The sequence below is a fragment of the Equus caballus genome, chromosome 18 (assembly GCF_041296265.1).
Source record: "Equus caballus isolate H_3958 breed thoroughbred chromosome 18, TB-T2T, whole genome shotgun sequence".
Lineage (NCBI taxonomy): Eukaryota > Metazoa > Chordata > Mammalia > Perissodactyla > Equidae > Equus > Equus caballus.
In genome coordinates this window covers 13,099,978-13,118,254 of record NC_091701.1, presented here as the reverse complement: position 1 = coordinate 13,118,254, position 18,277 = coordinate 13,099,978, and the positions used below count along the sequence as shown (strand labels likewise).

At 41.3% G+C, this 18,277-nt stretch overlaps 1 long non-coding RNA gene across 2 annotated transcripts in view; it reads left to right on the top strand.

The window, feature by feature from the left end:
• The window catches only part of LOC111768883 (uncharacterized), a 64,533-nt gene that overhangs the window by 42,688 nt on the left and 3,568 nt on the right, over positions 1–18,277 (top strand). For both annotated transcript variants that reach the window (XR_011428466.1, XR_011428467.1), the window contains exons 3-4: positions 6,253–6,299; positions 13,061–13,742. This is a non-coding gene — a long non-coding RNA (uncharacterized lncRNA). The remainder of the gene's footprint in view (positions 1–6,252; positions 6,300–13,060; positions 13,743–18,277) is intronic.

Here is an 18,277-nt window from a genome sequence, read left to right as displayed (position 1 = left end):
ACCTACAGTCTTCAGAATACGCTTGACTTCACATTTTCATTCTAGGGTCAGAGTTCAACATATTTTAAGTCTCCCACCAAACAGCCCTCTGTTAAGTAACCTGGATCCCTTTAGCCTCAGTCCTTTGTGTTTCTGACCCGACTTCCAGGCTTACTGACAGAATTAGCTATCTAATGCTGCATAACAAATCACCTTAATCCTTAGTGACTTAAAACAGCAATTATTATTTATTCTTTCTCACAGTTTCTGTGGGTTAGAAATTAAGAAGCAGTGTGATTGGGTTGTTCTGACTTGAGATCTTTCACAAGGTTACAGTCAGATGTCAGCTGGGGCTGCCGTCATCTGAAGGTTTGACTGGAGCTGGAGGCTCTACTTCAAAGGTGGCTTATTCATGTGGCTGACAAGTTGTAGTAGTTATTGGCAGAGGGCCTTAGTTCCTTTCCATATGGGCCTTTCCACAAGGCTTCTTGAGTCTCCTAATAGCAGCATAATTGGCTTTTCTCAGAGCAAAAGATCCAAGACAGCAAAAGTGAAGCTTCAATGTCTGTTGTGACTTAGTCTAGGGAATCAAACCATCACTTCTCCTATATTCTGTTGGTCACACCGGCAGGCCTCTAAGGAGACTACACAAAGGAAAGAATACTAAAAGATGTTAAATTATTAGCGGTCACCCTGACAGCTGACCACTACGTGACCACAATTTAATGATATTTCTAGAATTAAGTCCAAGTCTAAAATTCTGACCAGACCAGTTATTGACTACGTATCCAGGAAAGAGGTTCTGCTGCACTCTATGAAAATGCCTTCCTCCTTGAATTTCTTCAGAGCTGTTATTCCTAACCAATGGTTCTAGAATTGATTATTTTATTTTTGCAGTCCTCAGTAATCGCTCTTATTTTAGAAAGAAGGGAAAGAGGGAAGACCAGAAAAAGGGAAATAAATAAGGAAAAAAGGGAGAAAAAGTTCTACCTAAGGTTTTTGATCTTGTTCTTGAAGTATTCTGGAGTTCCAATTGTCATACTGAAGATAGTGTTTTCCAGTATCTTCTTTTGAAGTTTCAGGCCCATTAATGGTTTCCAAACTTATATTTCTTCCTCTCTCGGTTGTATCAGCTTGTTCCTTGGTGTTTTTTGTCAGGATCTCCCACTTCCTCCGTGATGTGAGAAGTGATGTTTTTACAAATATAGTCTTCTTAGTTCAGATCTTCTATGCATGTACAGGAAATATTTAGTATTTCTCATCAAACACACGAAATGTATAGCAATTAGAATTTTTGCCAGTGTCTGCAGACACATTGCTTTGGAAAAATGTATATATTTGCATTTCAAAACAAAGATCTACATTGATGCTGCAGTCCACAATTTGGTATTCTTTTATTTTGCTAAACTGGCCAGGTATTCCTCTAGCTTGTGTACCTACAGGTCTCCTCATAAAGCACATGGATGTTCTTAGGCAGGATAATCTAATGGATAAGAGCTCAGGCTTTGGCATCTGGACCTGGGTGTGAATCATGGTTCTGCCAATTAGAGAAGGGGCATGTGGCAGGTCATTTAAATTCTCTAAGCTTCAGTTTTCTCATCTATAAAATTAGGATAACAATAGAACCAATCGTATAAGGGTTGACAGTTCAACACGGGTCCTCTCAGCCATACTCAAAAACTAGTTTTGAAATGGAATCTAAGACACTAATAGTCATCATGTTAAGGTGTGAAGTGACATGGGATAGATGAAAGTGCTTTGAAAAGCTTAGACCACTCTGATAATATTCTGAAAACACACCCTTATGTGTTTTTCCTGCAGATGAATTCAGATGACTGCCAGACTGACTTTGGGAAAATACCAAATTTGTCACACTAGTAGATATATCCAGTTCAAAATAGCATAGTTAAACTTCTGCTTGGATGCAATTCCAACTTTTTAAACATTAAATTCAATATTGAATGGAAATCAAGCTTCACTTTTTTGCAAGAAATATAGGTCTCTGTCTTTGATGTCTTCATAGACCTGGGGTTCTCCATGGCAGTGGGGTTCCATCAAAAGAGGACCTCTTTTGATGGAACACTTCTGTCAACTAAAAAAGTGGGGAGACATAAATCTCGACAAGACAAGCATTATTTATTTATAAAATGCCCACAATGTTTGTGTTAATATATTCTATACATTAAGAATATACACAAAGAATAGAAAGTTTTATATAATGAATAAGTAAAAATAGTGGTTGCCAATTTTTCTTTGCATATTCCAATGGACTACCTTGTCCTCCTGATGGGATGTGCACATCCTACCTTGGAGATTGCTGCTTACTCTTAGTGGAACAAGAATAAATGATCTATTAAAACAATGAGATACTACTGCACACTTAGTAGAATAGTTAAAATCCAGAACACTGAAAACATGAAATGTTAATGAAGGATGTAGAACAAGAAGAACTCTCCTTCATTGCTGGTGGGAATGCAGAATGGTATAGCCACTTTGGAAGACAGTTCGACAATTTTTCACAAAACTAAACATAGGCTTATCATATGATCCAGCAATCATCCTCCTTGTATTTACTCAAATGAGGTAAAAACTTATGTCCACAAAAAAATATGCACATGAATGTTTATAGCAGCTTTATTCATAATTGCCAAAACTTGGAAGCAACCAAGATGTCCTTTGATAGGTGAATGGATAAATAATCTGTGGTAATCTATACAATGCAATATTATTGAGAGAGAAAAAGAAATGAGCTATCAAGCCACAAAAAACATGGAGAAACCTTAAATGCATTTTGCTAAGTGAAAGAAGACAGTTTGTAAACGGTGCATACTGTATGATTCCAAGTATATGGCATTCTGGAAAAGGCAAAACTATAGAGACAGTAAAAAGATCAATGGTTGCCAGGGTTTCAGATGGGGGATGGGAGGGAAGATAGGTGGAGAAAGGAATAGGTGGTGCACAAGGCATTTTTAGAGCAGTGAAACTATTCTGTATGATACTGTAACTGCAGCTACATGATACGCATTTGTCAAAACCCACAGAATGTACAAGGCGAAGAGTGAACTCTAATCTATGGACTTTACTTCATAATAATATATCAATAGTTATTCATCAGTTATAACACATGTCCCACAGGAATGCAACATGTTAATAATGGGAGAAACTGAGTGTGGAAAAGAGGGGGCATATGAGAACTCTGTACTTTCTGTGCAATTTTTCTATAAACCTAAAACTGCTCTAAAAAATAAAATCCATTTAAAAAGCACAGACTAAAAAAAATAGCCTCTTCAATTGGGTTTGACTTGAGTGGCTATTTGAGAATGATGATAGCCACCAGGTTGAAGTTCTGGCGGACCTTGATTGCAACATGATACGGAAAAGACTGTTTCCTAAACATTCTCTTCCAGGTAAAAGACTGGGTTCCCTTTGTGGAAAGACTTATGACTTTCAGCAGGTCAAAAATGAACCTTTTTTCTAATATTTACAGGCACACGACCATGAGCATCTCACTCAACTGTTGTGAGTCTCAGATTCTCCTTCTGTAAAATGGAGATAATTGTATGATATCTAACCTCAGAAGGTTAGTGTAAGAATTAAATAGAGGAGATGTATGTAAAAGACTAGCCAGCAGTGGGCACCAATGAATGATGGTTTTTGTTAAGGAAATCCAAGTAATTATGTTCTAAGAATCTCACCATTACGTATTCTACCTTGGCTTATACGCTTATTGAAATTAAGAATCATGATGTCTATTAAAAATTCTCTCAATGACACTCAACTTTACTGAACCATGGGAAATAACTGGGAACTGTAATAGTTCTAAGAAATCAAAGAAAATGAGGTTAACGTAAATAAAAAAGAAGTTACCTACTGGCTTTCCCAATTAATTAGCATATGCACATTCAATTATTCATACCTTAGGGAACTCATTTAGGCAATCAGGTGTCCCATAAATATTCATCTTATTTACCTTCAGTGTCTCTGTCGTTAGGATTGGAAATTGGCAGTGTTTTCTCAATATATTTCACAACTGGTTGCTTTGAAAAAAATTACCTTGCTCTGACTAGACTCCTATGCCATTAATGGTGAAAATGATCCGCCACATGAATGTTGAATTGAAAAAGGGATGCTCTGTGCTCCTCGTCATCTCCTGGCTCGGGCCTCCATCATCTACCGGAGATGCGTGAGCTCTCTCAGTGGGCCGGTGATGGACTGCAGAGGTGCCATTCCGAACTTTGGCCACTAGCATGTGCTCTTGAATAGTTTTTCATGGCAGACAGGCCCTGGGCCCACAGGAACTGAGAGGTTACGCCTCTGGTTCTAATTTGTGGAAGAGGCAGAAAGAATGAGATTTATAAGTGTGAAAGCATTGTGCCACCAACACAGACCTGACCTCATATAAGCAGTCTCTTCAGGATACCAAGAATGGCCCAGAGAGCATTCGCAGAGGGGAAGGTGCCCTCAGAAAGGGCCACATAATTTGCAGGAATCAGTGCAAAAGGAAAACACAGGACTGCCTGTTCAAAAATTCAGAATTTCAAGACAGCAACAGTGGGACCCTTCTAAACCTGAGGCCTTGTGCCAGGGCATGGGTGGCACAGCCTGGAGGCCAGCCCTGTGTGCAATATACCGATTACCTTCTCCCCCACTGCCCAGCCTCAGACAATGAAACAGGGATGAGAGACCCTTCTTGGTTATTAGGAAATCAGTTTTGCGTTATAGATACTATTTCTTGAGGGCTTATTAGAGCCAGACCTATGCTAGACTCTGACATTATCTCTAACCCGTATGATATACCTCCAAAATAGACTTTCAGGTCTCCATTTTACAGGTAAAGAGACTGAGTTTTAGAGAGAGCCAGTGACTTGCACAGAGCTTGTAAATGACTGAATCAGGGTGGAAACCTTGGGTCGTCTGTCTGGCTCCAAAGCCCATGTGCTCCTCATGTGGATCATGTTGCTTTGCAGAGTTGGAACCTACGAACATCTGAAATATAGCATGTGCAGTTGCGGGGGTAACTTTTCTATTTAACATAATTTTATTTGCCTGTAAAGATTTTGCAACACTCCTCAGCTCCCCTCACCAGGCCTTGCACTCCCTTCTTCCAGCAATAGGAAACCCTGCAAAAAACATTTACGGAGCAAATTACAAGTGTTGCTTCCACCTCTTGCCCTCCAGGCTGCAGACAAAAGCTCTTTTCATTGTGTCAAAGGGATACAGTGAGCCGAATAGTATAAACTATCAGGACGATTTCGTTTCCAAAGAGGAGCCTAGTCTAAACGTTTTTGATCCACACTTGAAATAAATCAATGTGGTGCAGGATGGGTCATGAAAGACCCTTTGAGAAGGGAAAAGTCTTCAGAATATTGAGTGGGGCCAAGTCTTCCTTAACTTTCCCACTCACAAATTCTGTAAAAACCAAGGGCAGAGTCAGGGGATGATATCAAGGAACAGCCTATTGAAAGTCTTTTCTTGCTTAATGGTAAGGAAACAATTCTAGAATGTCCCCACCTTTGGAAAGGAAGGCTCCTTTTGTTTGAAGCTTAGCAAAGCTACTTTGGTTGCCATGAAGACAGATTCAGTACGAAGGACCCTTTTAGGCTGCACTCCTCTTGGAAGCCAAGGCCCCCTCGCAGCCAACAAACAGCGTGAGTAGCCCAGCTTTCCCAAAGCTCGGCTGCTCCTTAGAGCCATCAGTTAACCCCCTGCCCCTGCCCGTTGCCTGCTTATTGTAATTAATTTTATGGCCCCTTTAAAAGAAGGGAGAGAAAAGAAAAGGGAGACCTCTACATTTTATGCTACATTGCACAAGCAATTGAAAGTTGCAGGGAAAGAAGAAAAAAAAATCCAAGCACCAAATGTTTAGCAGGCTTTTCTTCTATTTTAAATGAGCAACCTATTTAAATCAATTATCAGCTCAAAATGAGCAGGCTGATCTAATTAGTCTTGGCCCCTGGTGGGTTGATGAATGAAAGGGAGGTGCTGGGTAGATGTGAGCTTTCTCTGGAGTCTTCGGAACTGACCACACTCACACAGACCCCTTCTGGGTTGCTAAGTCTTATCAGGCAGAATTACAGAAAGAAATAAAGAGAGACACAGACTGAGAGAGTGGAATGAGAGAATGAGAGGAATAGGGGAGAATTATTAGTTCCATCAACAGAATGACTAAGCATTACATGGCATATTTTCATCCTGTGTTTTACACAGCGGTGATCATTACCGTTTGATAAGTAGTTCAGAATTGTAAATAAATCAATTTGTGTTTTCTTTCAGCATGTTTGAAATGGAACAATGTATTGACTTCAGGAGAAAACATGCTGGTGAGTGATGACAGCTCCGGCCCTGAATCTTGGCACGTATAACCTCCTCCCCTCTCCCGCCCCATCATGTCTCACCCTTTATTTAATCATATTGGCCTCTGGACATTAATATATGATTAATTAAGAAACTAATATAAGGAAGCAGGAGTGGGAAATATGATGAACAAGTTTGTGAGTGCTGGACTGGAAGGTCTCAAGTTTCCTAGGATGTTTTTTTAATACATCTTTTCGAGTATTCCTCCGAGCAAGGAAGTAGATATTTGCTTTTTGGGTTATGACATTTCTTACCCCAAATGTTAACTCTCTGGTAAATGTTACAAGTATTTACGGTTTGAGAATCTGATGTCCATTATTTTGGGTTACTCCTTTCTAATGGAAATCATATGGGCCTTGAGGTCGGGCAGACCAGCTGTGCTGCTCAAGTGCGTGACCTTAGGTAACTTTCTTCCTAACTCTGAGCCTCAATTTTCTCATCTTTAATATGGGGACAATCTCACTCAGTTGTCCTGAGAATTGAGATGGTGTATGTAAAGTGGCCACTATATGTGCCTACCTCTCTCCTTCCTCATCGGAAGAGTGTACCTAAGGATGTTTTGGCAAAGGGCAAAAGTGACCCTGAGTTTTTCAAAATAAAGCAATAGGGTGTGAATTTTTCTGCGTTGATTGTCGCTTGAATGAGGTCACTTTTTCAAGACCCTATTTGAAGGGATGATAAAAATGAGTCTCAGGTCACCAAGCTCTTCCCTCCAATTGAGGATGGGGAATAGACAGGGAGACTCCAGAGATGCCCCGCTGTTTAATGGATGTAGCTGACGGGTATTTCTGGATTAGAAAAACATCAACAAAAAGCTGAAAGGAGCCATCACTGTCATTGGGTTTTCAGGAGGGCAGTCATCACCGGGTGGGGTTGGGGGTGAGGAGGCTGAGGGAGGGTGTTGAGGCTGCCAGAGCCGAGCCTGTGTTGGAAGGAAGCAAAAGGCTTGAGGAACTGGTCTAAGACATACCACTAGGTATGCAAGAACCACTCTCCATGACTGCTTTACCCGGTCCTCCTCCCGCTACGGGATTTTATTTCATCAGGGTCAGAGATTTGGGAACTATCGGATCATCTTTGGACTACAAATTATGTTGGCTTATGTGGCAAGATCTTATATTGCTGCAAAACAGCTATATCCTTGAAGTTATTTCTAAGAACTCAGTCTTTAATCAGTGAAATGCCCAGAAACGTTGGCCTTTGCAGAAATCAAAATCCCATCGTGTCATGACTGCTTTGGGAAATCAGGGTTTTTTTCACAAAGCACCCAATCTCAGCGAAGAGAGAAATACCATTCCTCTTATCATGGGTTGTTTTAGGATGGGAAGACTTGCAGTGAAACTACAAAATGCCTTGTTAGAGCTGAAAGTGGTAAATTTTGGAAGATGAGGGAAAACTTTGCAGAATCTCATGTGAACTGGATTCTGGCTTTGTGGGGCAAAGAGTGGGCGTGGGAGCATTCAGGAGCACTTACAAAGGAATGCTGGAAATAATTTGCTATTTGTAGAGACACAGAACGACAGAGAGAAAAAAGAGGAGAACAATCTTTTGCAGCCAGGAAATGCAAACTTTGTAGTTGATCATAGTCTCAACATGGGTTCTTACAATGATTTATTCAATTAACCTCTTGCCTGTAACCCCCCATCTTTACATAAGCAGAATCTGAGAACGACAATTATAACTTTGCTAACGAGAAGCTGGGTAAGTATTAAGTGTGTAAAACTCCCACTATTGGAGCCTGGTAATTTTTAAACATATAATTACCTCTTTTATTATACTTTGATTAGATTAAAATTAATGTATTATTAAGTCATGATATGTTCAACCATCTAGACCTCTGTATAGACATAGATAGCAATTCCTTTTTTTCCCCTTCCCCAGGTCTAAGTTAATTAAATTCCCTTTAATTATAATTTACTAAAAAGCTTCACTTTTGCCACTATTATGTCTTTTGAACTTTGAAATTTGAAAAAAAAGGACCTTAAAATGGTCTTTTACAGGAGAAATGAACTGTCAGCGAATTCAGGCAAAATTAATTATTTCAGCTTGATAAACCTTTTCATCTATTTGACTCCTTATACAGAAAAGCCAATTAATAATGTCAAACATGCTTTGCCTCCAGGGACCTGCAAGTTCTAATGAGTCTGTTTACTGTGGAGTGGCTAGCAGAATGAGCTTCATGTAGAAATTTTCTAATCGCGCCACACCTGTCAAGCTCAGTCTCATTATCTGTGTACCAAGGGCAAACCTCATTTTGTCAGTAGTGGTTTTCGAAGAACTAACAGATGCCTGGGGGAACATGCAGGACTGTCCGCCAGTAGACGAGTCACTTAATTACCAATCAGAGCAGCCGAGGTGAATGCCTAATGCTCCTTAGTCCCGACCTTCTTCATCCCAACTCCACGCGCCCATTTATCGGAGACCGGGAGGCTCAATTCTTCTCAGCGCCAAGGGCTCATCTACCAAGACCTCTTTCTCCTGGGTGCTCTGAGGTGGTGATTGATGAGGCGCCTCTGGAAACAGTGATTAATCAAATGTGTATTGTATCACAAGTGGGCAAATCCGGGAAGCTTGGGCTCCACCTGCCTGGGAGCTGATAATTGTTTGGTTGGAGGGGGTGGAGCCTGTAGCTGAGGGTGTTGACACAGCCACCCCTAAATGAGACCACATATCCCCTCCCACCACCCATATGCCTCTTGACTTTTGAGAAGCCCAAATATGCAGATATTTGAAAGCAGGCAGGGTTCCAGCATTCTGAAAAATGCACATACTTGAGAACAGTGCTTCTCAAAATTTGACGTGCCTACGAAACACCTGGGGATCTTGTTCAAACCAGTTTCTGATTCAGTGGGTCTGGGCCTGAGATTCTGCATTTCTAATCAGCTGATGGTGATGCTGCAGGAGTGTGGACCGCATCTGGAGGCCAGGGTTGAGACCAGTGATCTTGGACAAGCTGTTTAACCTTCCTGGACCTTAGACTCCTACTACTGTAAAACATTACAGAAGATTCAGTTTCTCCGTACTGCCTTTAGAAGAACAGACAAGCTCCATCATGAATGAAGATGGCCTCCCATGTTCACCTCCTGGTTGCCTCGGTCCCTTCACTGCAGCCTCTTGGAGCTCCCTGCCATCACATGCTGCCTGAGTCAGGCTCTCCTACCTTCTCACTTGGCCAGTTCCTCCCATTTTCATTCAAGACTCTGCTCAGGCATTGCCTCTGACAGAGTGCCTTCCTTGACTTTCCTCCCCATAGCTCCAGAAGGACTTAGGGGTCCCTCCTTTGTGCTTGACGCACTTTTTTTGGCCTCATATAGGCCCATATTACCCTATGTTGTCATGAACCATTTCATCATTCACCTCTATCGTTAGGTTGGGAGCTCATGAGGAAAACTATCTGTAGCTCGAGGCTCCTATTCCTCACCTGTCTCCAGAATCTGCCTTCTTTTCCTGAACCCCACTTCCTCTGCCTTAATCACAGCATTCATAGTTTCTGAACTATTGCAGCAGGATTCTCCTTCCTGGTTTCTCTGATTCTAGTATCTTTCTTGTCTAATCCATTCTTACCACTGTCACCAGAATCATTACCTAAAATTGAACTATGCCTCTGCAGACCATAAGCTTCCCCACTCCCCCCTCACCCCCTCACCCAAGCTTAAACTTGCCTGTTTCCCTATCCCCGAGAAGGGATCATACCAGCTGCCAGCTCTGAGTTCTGGAGAGCAACATACTTCCTCAGTCTCTTGTTTGAAGAGAATTTGTCTTGGCTAGGTCCAGAGCCACAGCTCTCGAGGTGACGTTATATATAATGTCGCATCATGCCCGGGAACGACTGAGATTTGACGAGCAGCCCAGAGAGGCAGTCAGACTCAGGGCTTAGATGTTGAAGACTCCCGAATTCAAAGTGGAAGTCTGCCATTTATGGCATCTATTCCTGTTCTGGCTCAGGTTTCACTTTTGTAAAATTGAAGGGTAATATCTGCTCACCTATCCTGATAAGAATCAGAGGTAAAATTTAATAAGTGAAAGATATTTATTACTATTTATTGAAATAATCTATGAAAGGGATTTGACATTAGATGGTACCATCCATGAGGAAGGCACCAGTATGATGACTTTTCGATTTATTGACAAATGTTTTCCTTCTGTCTTCTCTGAGCAATGCAGTGTCACTGAGCCATGTGCTTAAGGTCCAAAAGGAATCAGGCAGATCACATAAAATTGGGAAGTGGGCTTTGAGGAAATCAAACGTGGTTAACCTCTCCTTTCATTAGCTTTATTTCCCCAGGAAAACTGTGTTTCTGGGGAAATCTCCAAGTGTATCTGATTCAGCCAGAGCCTTCTAATTTCTTAGCCCAGGGAGCAAAAGAAAGCTGGAAAATGGAGCCTGATTAATTCTGTCAACACTCTACTAGATTGCTTTCTATGCTGCCCTCCTGTTGAAAGTTGGGCAGAGAGATGGCTGGATGCCAAGGGATTCTTCTGTCCTCTGTATGCTTCAGCCAGGCTGACATTGTGTCTCCCTTAGACCTTCAGACTGTTGGCCACCAGAAAATAACCCCAGGCACTTTGCAGTGATTAAAAAAAGTTTTGAGTAGTTTTTCACATTGTCCTCTTTCAATATGTGGAAAAGGCTTAGTCCGTTCTTAAGTATGATGTTTTACCATATTGATGTCAATTTGTTCACCAAAGAGTGCATCTCTAATTTTATAATACAATCAAGAGGGAATTAGGTCTTCATATAGAAAGCAGTCACTTTAGAGCTGTGTCTTTTGGGCCAGTGATTTTCATACCAACTTCTTTGAAGCCTGGGGTTTCCAAGGAAAAGCCTTGAGACTGTCAGAGGGATGGAATGAATGAGGAGCTGGAGCCTCAGCTTCCCCTTCCTAGTTTCAATCAAGTCTGCCTGTATTTGTTTTATATATTGGGGTTCCGTTAAGATTTTATTTGAAAAAGGGTGCTGTGACTTTAAAAATGTTGGAAACCATTGTTCTCGGTCAAATTTCGGTGCTAACAAGGAAGTCCAGATCTTGTAGCTTTCGGGTCCTCATAATTCCACGCCAGGTACTTGCCTACCGCAGGCAGCACTGTCCATCATGTCCCAGTGCAGAGCTTTCATCTGCACCCCACCATTACTGCCTCCCCATTACTCCAAAGAGCTTTATCCTATACAGAAAAAGCAAGAGAGAGTCCACAGTTCATCATGCTGACATCATTACTGATAAACAGCTATCAGGAAGGCTGACCATCTAGTTCCTCTTTCTGTATTACAAGGGATACTAGAGAAAGAGTAGAACATGTGTAGGGGAGATGGCTGGCCCATTTTACTCACAGTGGGGGCAGCCAAGAAAGTTCTTTGGGATTCCAAGGCTCTCTTCTCCATGATCACTTTGGTATTGCCAAATGCCCTTCTACCTTTATTTTTTAATTTTTTGAAAGATTTTATTTTTTTCCTTTTTCTCCCCAAAGCCCCCTAGTACATAGTTGTATATTCTTCGTTGTGGGTCCTTCTAGTTGTGGCATGTGGGACTCTGCCTCAGCGTGGCTCGATGAGCAGTGCCATGTCCGCGCCTAGGATTCGAACCAGCGAAATACTAGGCCACCGGCAGAGGAGCGTGCGAACTTAACCGCTCGGCCACGGGGCCAGCCCCCCTTCTACCTTTTAATGGAGAACTCATTTATAGGGTCACTCAACTATTGGGCATCTTCAAATTGCTTCTGTAGATTTTATTTATACTTAGAACACTAGACTTTCTATGACTACAGAAGAATATCCCCCTTTGTATAGTAGAAAACCACAGATTTCAGAGTCTGACAGAACTGTTTTTGATTTTGTTGTATCATTTACTGGAGAGATACTTTTGGTAAGCTAGGCCCTCTTAATGCTCCGTTTCTTCTTATATATCTGGGAAAACAGAGCCCTCTCCATCTTTTCCCATGATTGCAAGCCAGCTTATGTTAGTAAAGATATTTTCAGCCAATCTGAAATGCAGTGGGGTGTCTGATAGGAAAGAGTATTCCTAAGTAGATTTCAATTCAGTCCAATGCAATTCACTATTCATCTACTATGCACATATCTTACGTCAAGCACTGCCCAAAGTACAATGAGGGCTACATACAGAGATGACTCAAACATACATCCTGGAGCAGAGAGATGCAGACCATGGTCAAGTTGGGGTAAGGGCTAAGTTACAATTGGAATTACTACTCTGACATCATAAATAACTGACTTCATCTGCTATAGACCCTCACTAAGATTGGGATGTTTCCCCTCATTTCTGTTGTCAAGGTAAACAAACAAAACATTACATAAGTACTTTTAAACCTTTTTATAGAGTTGATATTTTCAACTCTTATCCCTAAAACTAACAAGTAAAACCTGATGCCTCATTTAGATATTGTCATTCAGTGTTGAAATCCGTTAGAACATTTGAGAAGGAAGGGAGCAAGGCGATCACATGTTCCACTCTCTTCTTTTTACAATGAAGGAACCACGGTCCTGACATGAGGAGGACCTTATAGAAGGTCACATCTCTTGTCCCCCAGGCCACAGAAAATAAATTTCACATAGGTGTCAACTTAAAGGACACCATATCATGCCTCCTGATGGCCCTTTCCTGGGCAGGTTGGCACTAATTCCGTATTCATTTATGCTTTAAGTCTACCCTCTTTTAGTAAGTCTGGAAGCTTTTCCAACTTTTTAAAAGAATGTAATTCTTGCCCTTCACAGCTTTCCTGTTGCGTTACTGTGTCTGTCCAACTCTCTTGGCAAGCCCGTGAGCACTTTGGAGCCCTGCAGAGCCCTGTGGTTAGAAAGAGTTGGTGAAAGTTAATGGTGATTTCTTGCTGCAGTGTCACTTTGGTGAGCTCCCAAAGAGAGCTACTCTAAACCTCCTTTTATCAAAGTAACTAGAAGGGCTGGAGGCAGGCGATTCAAAGGCTCAGTATGGAGAAACTCTGCTTCGGGATGACGTGGTGACTGGTATTTAAATGCAGAGTGTCATTACCTTACTAGGACCGAACTAGAATGCTCACACTCATGCTCCGGGCTACGACTCTTCATGAAGTACATTTCTAGAGAAGACTTTAGTGCTGCATTTCCTGGGAAGCCATCATTTACTCAACTTCTTCATTTTGATGTGATAATAGTCTCACCTGAAGACCATATAACTATCCAGTCAGTAAACAAAGTACAACTTAGCCTATCTTTGAGAAGTGCTAGGTTTCAAAAATTAGCCTGGGAAAGCATATCATGGAAGTAGAGATATTTATTTATCTACCTGGCTTTTCATAGACCAGACACTTTGCTAAACTGAGGATTAAGAAATGAGAAAGTTATGGGACTTCACTCCCAAGGCAGTCATGATGCAGTAAAGAAGACCTACAAGAAAACAGACCTGCAGTCCAGGCTGGTAAGTGAAATAATAGGATGATATACAAGCAGCACTGGCATAAATATATCAATGAAAACTTTATAAAGGTGGTAAGAAGTGAATTGGATCTCTAAGGGTGGGTGAGAGTCCTCCAAGGGCAATTTCAGACAGAGGAAATCTCCTAGGTACTCTCACTTAGGCCTAACAACTAGACATTTACTCCCAAGACCCCATGAAGCCAGTTGGTTATCAAAGATCTTAAGGCGATATCAGAATGGTTACAGAGAAGACTCCAGACCCAACGGCCTGAATTTGGACTAGTACCAATTCTTGGCTAAGTGATCGTGTGTAAGTTACCTCTCTGAGCCTCAGTTTCCTCATCTGTAAAATGGGTACAATAACGGTATCTTCCTTGTAGATGGTTGTAAAGATTAAATGTTAGAGATGACCCATATTAACTGCTTAAGACCAATGCTTGGCATGTGTTGTTTAGTATATTTTACCTCTAGATTTCATTTGTCTCTCCTATCTCCAAATATCTACTAGATACTACTACTGCTACTAGAATTGACAGTGTGTTAAGTGACAGAAACCAATTATCTCCCAAGCAAAGTGTCATTAGCTCATTGGCCCAGCTATAGTCAGAGATGACCTGATCACTTAGCGATATATGCCATGGGTATGGGAGGAAGAGTGGAGAACACATGCTTCTTAGTTATCATCTTTTCCTGTAGGCCTTTAGGAGGTGATGCCTAGAATAAGGAAGTCTCAACAGTGTGAGTGTCAGGGGAAGGATGCTGAGGTGGCCAGGGAAGAGGGAAGTCTGGATAGTGGGGGCTGTATTGTGAATGTGAAGCACTAGCAGGAGCAGAGCAGGCAAGAAGGGCGTATGAGGCTGGGTTGGGAAGGATGTAAGGCAACAGGATGGCATTCAGAAAGCCAGATCCACCAGTTGAGAAGTATTTCCAAGGTAGGATGGTGGCACCAAGGAGAGAATTAATGATTTGTTCATGGCTGATATGAATGGCAGTTTCAACGAAAGTATCAGAAGTATCAGGCGATGTCATGCTTCATTCATTTACATACTGAGCTCCTCCTGGAGACCAGGAGGGAACATGGCAGGCCTTTCATGATGCTTATATTCTACTGGGAGTGGGGGAGTGGTGGGGAACAGATTATAAACAAATAAACATGAAACATGGTAGATGTTATAAGTACTGTAAGGAAAAATGAAACAGGGTAAGAAAGAGAATGATAGATTGGTGGGACTGGTTCCATTCTTGGAGAGAGTTCAAGGAAAGCTTTTCTAATAAGGTGACTTTTGAGCAGTAGATGTGGACGAAGTGAGGGTGTGAGTTGTGCTGACATCTTGGGGAAGAATATTCCAGGCAGAGAGACTATAAGGGTAATTATGGTAGCCAGCTTTCAAAATGGCCCTGAAGACTCTTGCCTCCTGGTATCCATGTGCCAGTACAATCTCTTTCCTCATTGAATAGAACTGACACACATAACCAACAGAATATTGTGGAAATAGAATGTCACTTCCAGAGTTAGCTCATAAAAGCACTGCGACTTCCTCCTTGCTCTTTCTTTGATCACTCACTCTGGGGGAAGCCAGCTGCCATGTCATGAGGGCACTCAAGCAACTCTATGGCGGGGTCCTCATGGTGAGAAACTGGGGCCTTCTACAAACAGCCAGTACCAAATTGCCAAATGTACACGTGAGCCATCTTGGAAACAGATCCTCAAGCCTTCCAAGACTGCAGCCCTGACATATATCTTGACTGCACCCTCCTGAGAGATCCCCATGCCGGAACCATCCAGCTAAGCTACTCTTGCATTCCTGACCCAAAGAAACTAAAACATTTCAGCAGAATTGCTAAGGATGAGGAGTTTGCATTTTGATATCATCTAGAACCTGCCCAATGGAGTAGCAGGAAAAGCAAAGCAGAGACAGTGTCCCAGGTCACTTGTTTTGTGTGTTTCCACGGCTTTTCTTACGCTCTCTCATCATACACGTTCCTCTTTCCTGTCATCAGACCTGGTCTAGATTCAGGCTTAAGCTAAGGTCGTACCTAAGCTCTGGTCCTACTTCCTCCATTAAACACCTCTCTTGTTACCAAACTCATGGAGGAAGAAGTGAAGGGAATATAAATTATGTTATATGTGGTATCTCATACAACCTCCTACAACCCTAGGAAGTAGGTATTATTATCTACTTTTTATAGATGGAAAAAAAATGAAACTTGAAATGATTACAGAGTTTATTCTAGGACACATAGCAAAGTGATAATTTGAATTCAAACCTACTGAATTTTAAGCTTTATCTTTTAAGTTTTCTGTTTTTCTTTTGTGATTGCACAAGACATTGCTTATGATAAATTTGGGAAGTTTAGGAACGCACACACACAAATTATTAGTAATCCCACGATTTGGGGCTAACTATGCTTAGATTTTGGATTAGATATGTCTAGTTTCTTTTTCAAGCATTTTTTTTTTAATTTAAAAATTAGATTAGACTATGCAAACTTTTTAAAGCTGTTTTTCATCCTCTCGTGTATTGTAAACACTTTTTTGTGTTATTAATACTCCTCTACAGGAAACTTTTAGTGGTTGCAAGTATACTTCATGTTTTGACTGCATCATAATGTATTCAATGAAACTTTATTATTGTACATTTATGTTGTTTCCAAACTTTCTCTATTATCGTAGAGATCATGTAATAAGCGTACTTGACGACGAATCTTTGTGCACATCCACGATTATTAGGATAAGTTTTCACGAGTAGTATCACTTGTAAAATTTAAGTTAAAATTTAATTTGTTAAATTTAGGACAAAAACATTGGTAGGCTTTTGACACACATTGCCAAATTGCTCTCCGGAGAGTTGTACCAAATCTACTCCCACCAGCAGGATACAAGGATGCTCATTTCTTCACACATTCATCAGCATTAGAATTAGTATTAAAATTTTAAAAATCCTTGTTAGTTCTTTTATTTTGAGTTAAATGTGGGATTCTGTTGATGTGTCACTAAACACTGCCCAAGGAAAGCTTGGTGGAAAACACCACATGCTCATTACAAATGTTATTAAAAAGACAAGAAATAACAAGTGTTGGAGAAGATGTGGAGAAAAGAGAACACTAATACACTGCTGCTGGGAATGAAAACTGGTACAGCCACTATGGAAAAGAGTATGAAGCTTGCTCAGAAAATTAAAAATAGACATACAATATGACCCAGCTATCCCACTACTGGGTATTTATCCAAAGAACACGGAAACACTAATTCAAAAAGATATATGCACCTCTGTGTTCATTGCAGCGTTATTCACAATAGCCAAGACTTGGAAGCAACCCATATGCCCATCAACAGATTAATGGATAAAGAAGATGTGGCATATATGTATATACAATGGAGTGCTACTCAGCCATGAAAAAAGATGAAATTGTGTGATTTGCAGCAACATGCATGGACCTTCAGGATATTATGCTAAGCAAAATAAATCAGACAGAGAAAGGTAAACACCGTATGATTCCATTCATATGTGAAAGATAAAAAACCAAACAAACACATAGATAAGGAGAACAGATTGGTGGTTACCAGAGGGGAAGAGGAAGGGGTAGGGCAAAAGCGATAAAGGAGCACACATGTATGTGAGACGGAAACTACACTTTTGGTGATGAACACGATGCAGTCTATACAGAAGCCAAAATGTAATGATGTACACCTGAAATTTACACATTATAAACCAATGTGACCTCAATAAAATTAAAAAAAATCTCTTCCCGAGGTTCTTGAACACAGAAGGACTCATACATAATGTAAACATTTGTCCAGGCACTGTATGTTGAAGTATAAAGAAACGGAAGACATCTGCCTCCAAACCTAATTTACAACAACTGAAGGAGACATGGCTCAGGAGTGGTATCACCACTGTTCTGCTATTATTGCTACATTCCTTGTGGTGACAGTGCTAGAGATGAGGTCTGTGTACTCCTACAGAGTGAGAGTGGTACTGAACTCATCTGTGTGCAGTGTCTGCTACTATAATAAGTTTTCATTAAATGTTGCCGGCTAACAAAAGGAAAGCAGGAAAGGAGGGAAGGAATGAAGGAAGGAAGAAACGATGGACTTGAATCTGGCCCGATAATTTGCCCCAGGGCCCTGAAGCCCACTGTGATGCAATATGTTAACTCTCCCAGGTGAGAAGCAGGTGCTCTACCTGCGTTCTGATTTAACACTGGCGGCAGAGTTGAGTGAAGTGAGTCTCCAGGAGAGACTGGCCTGCACCTGGCGAGGAGCAACTCCATCTCGGTAGAGGAACAGCCTTCCTGGGTTCTGGAGCTTCACAGTGGATCACAGGGGCTCCTGGTTGGTGACTCTAGAACAGTTGTCAATGGCCCTGTGCCCTCTGGGTAGTGATGAGCCCTCCCTCCTCCATGTGGGACGCTCCCTGAGTGCTTCCTACTTTCCTCTCCAGGGTGTGTGCCTGCCCTTCACTTCCCATTGGAATCACCACTGGGGCCACCGCTGAGCTTACTGCCATGTCTTTGATGAACAGATATTTTGGA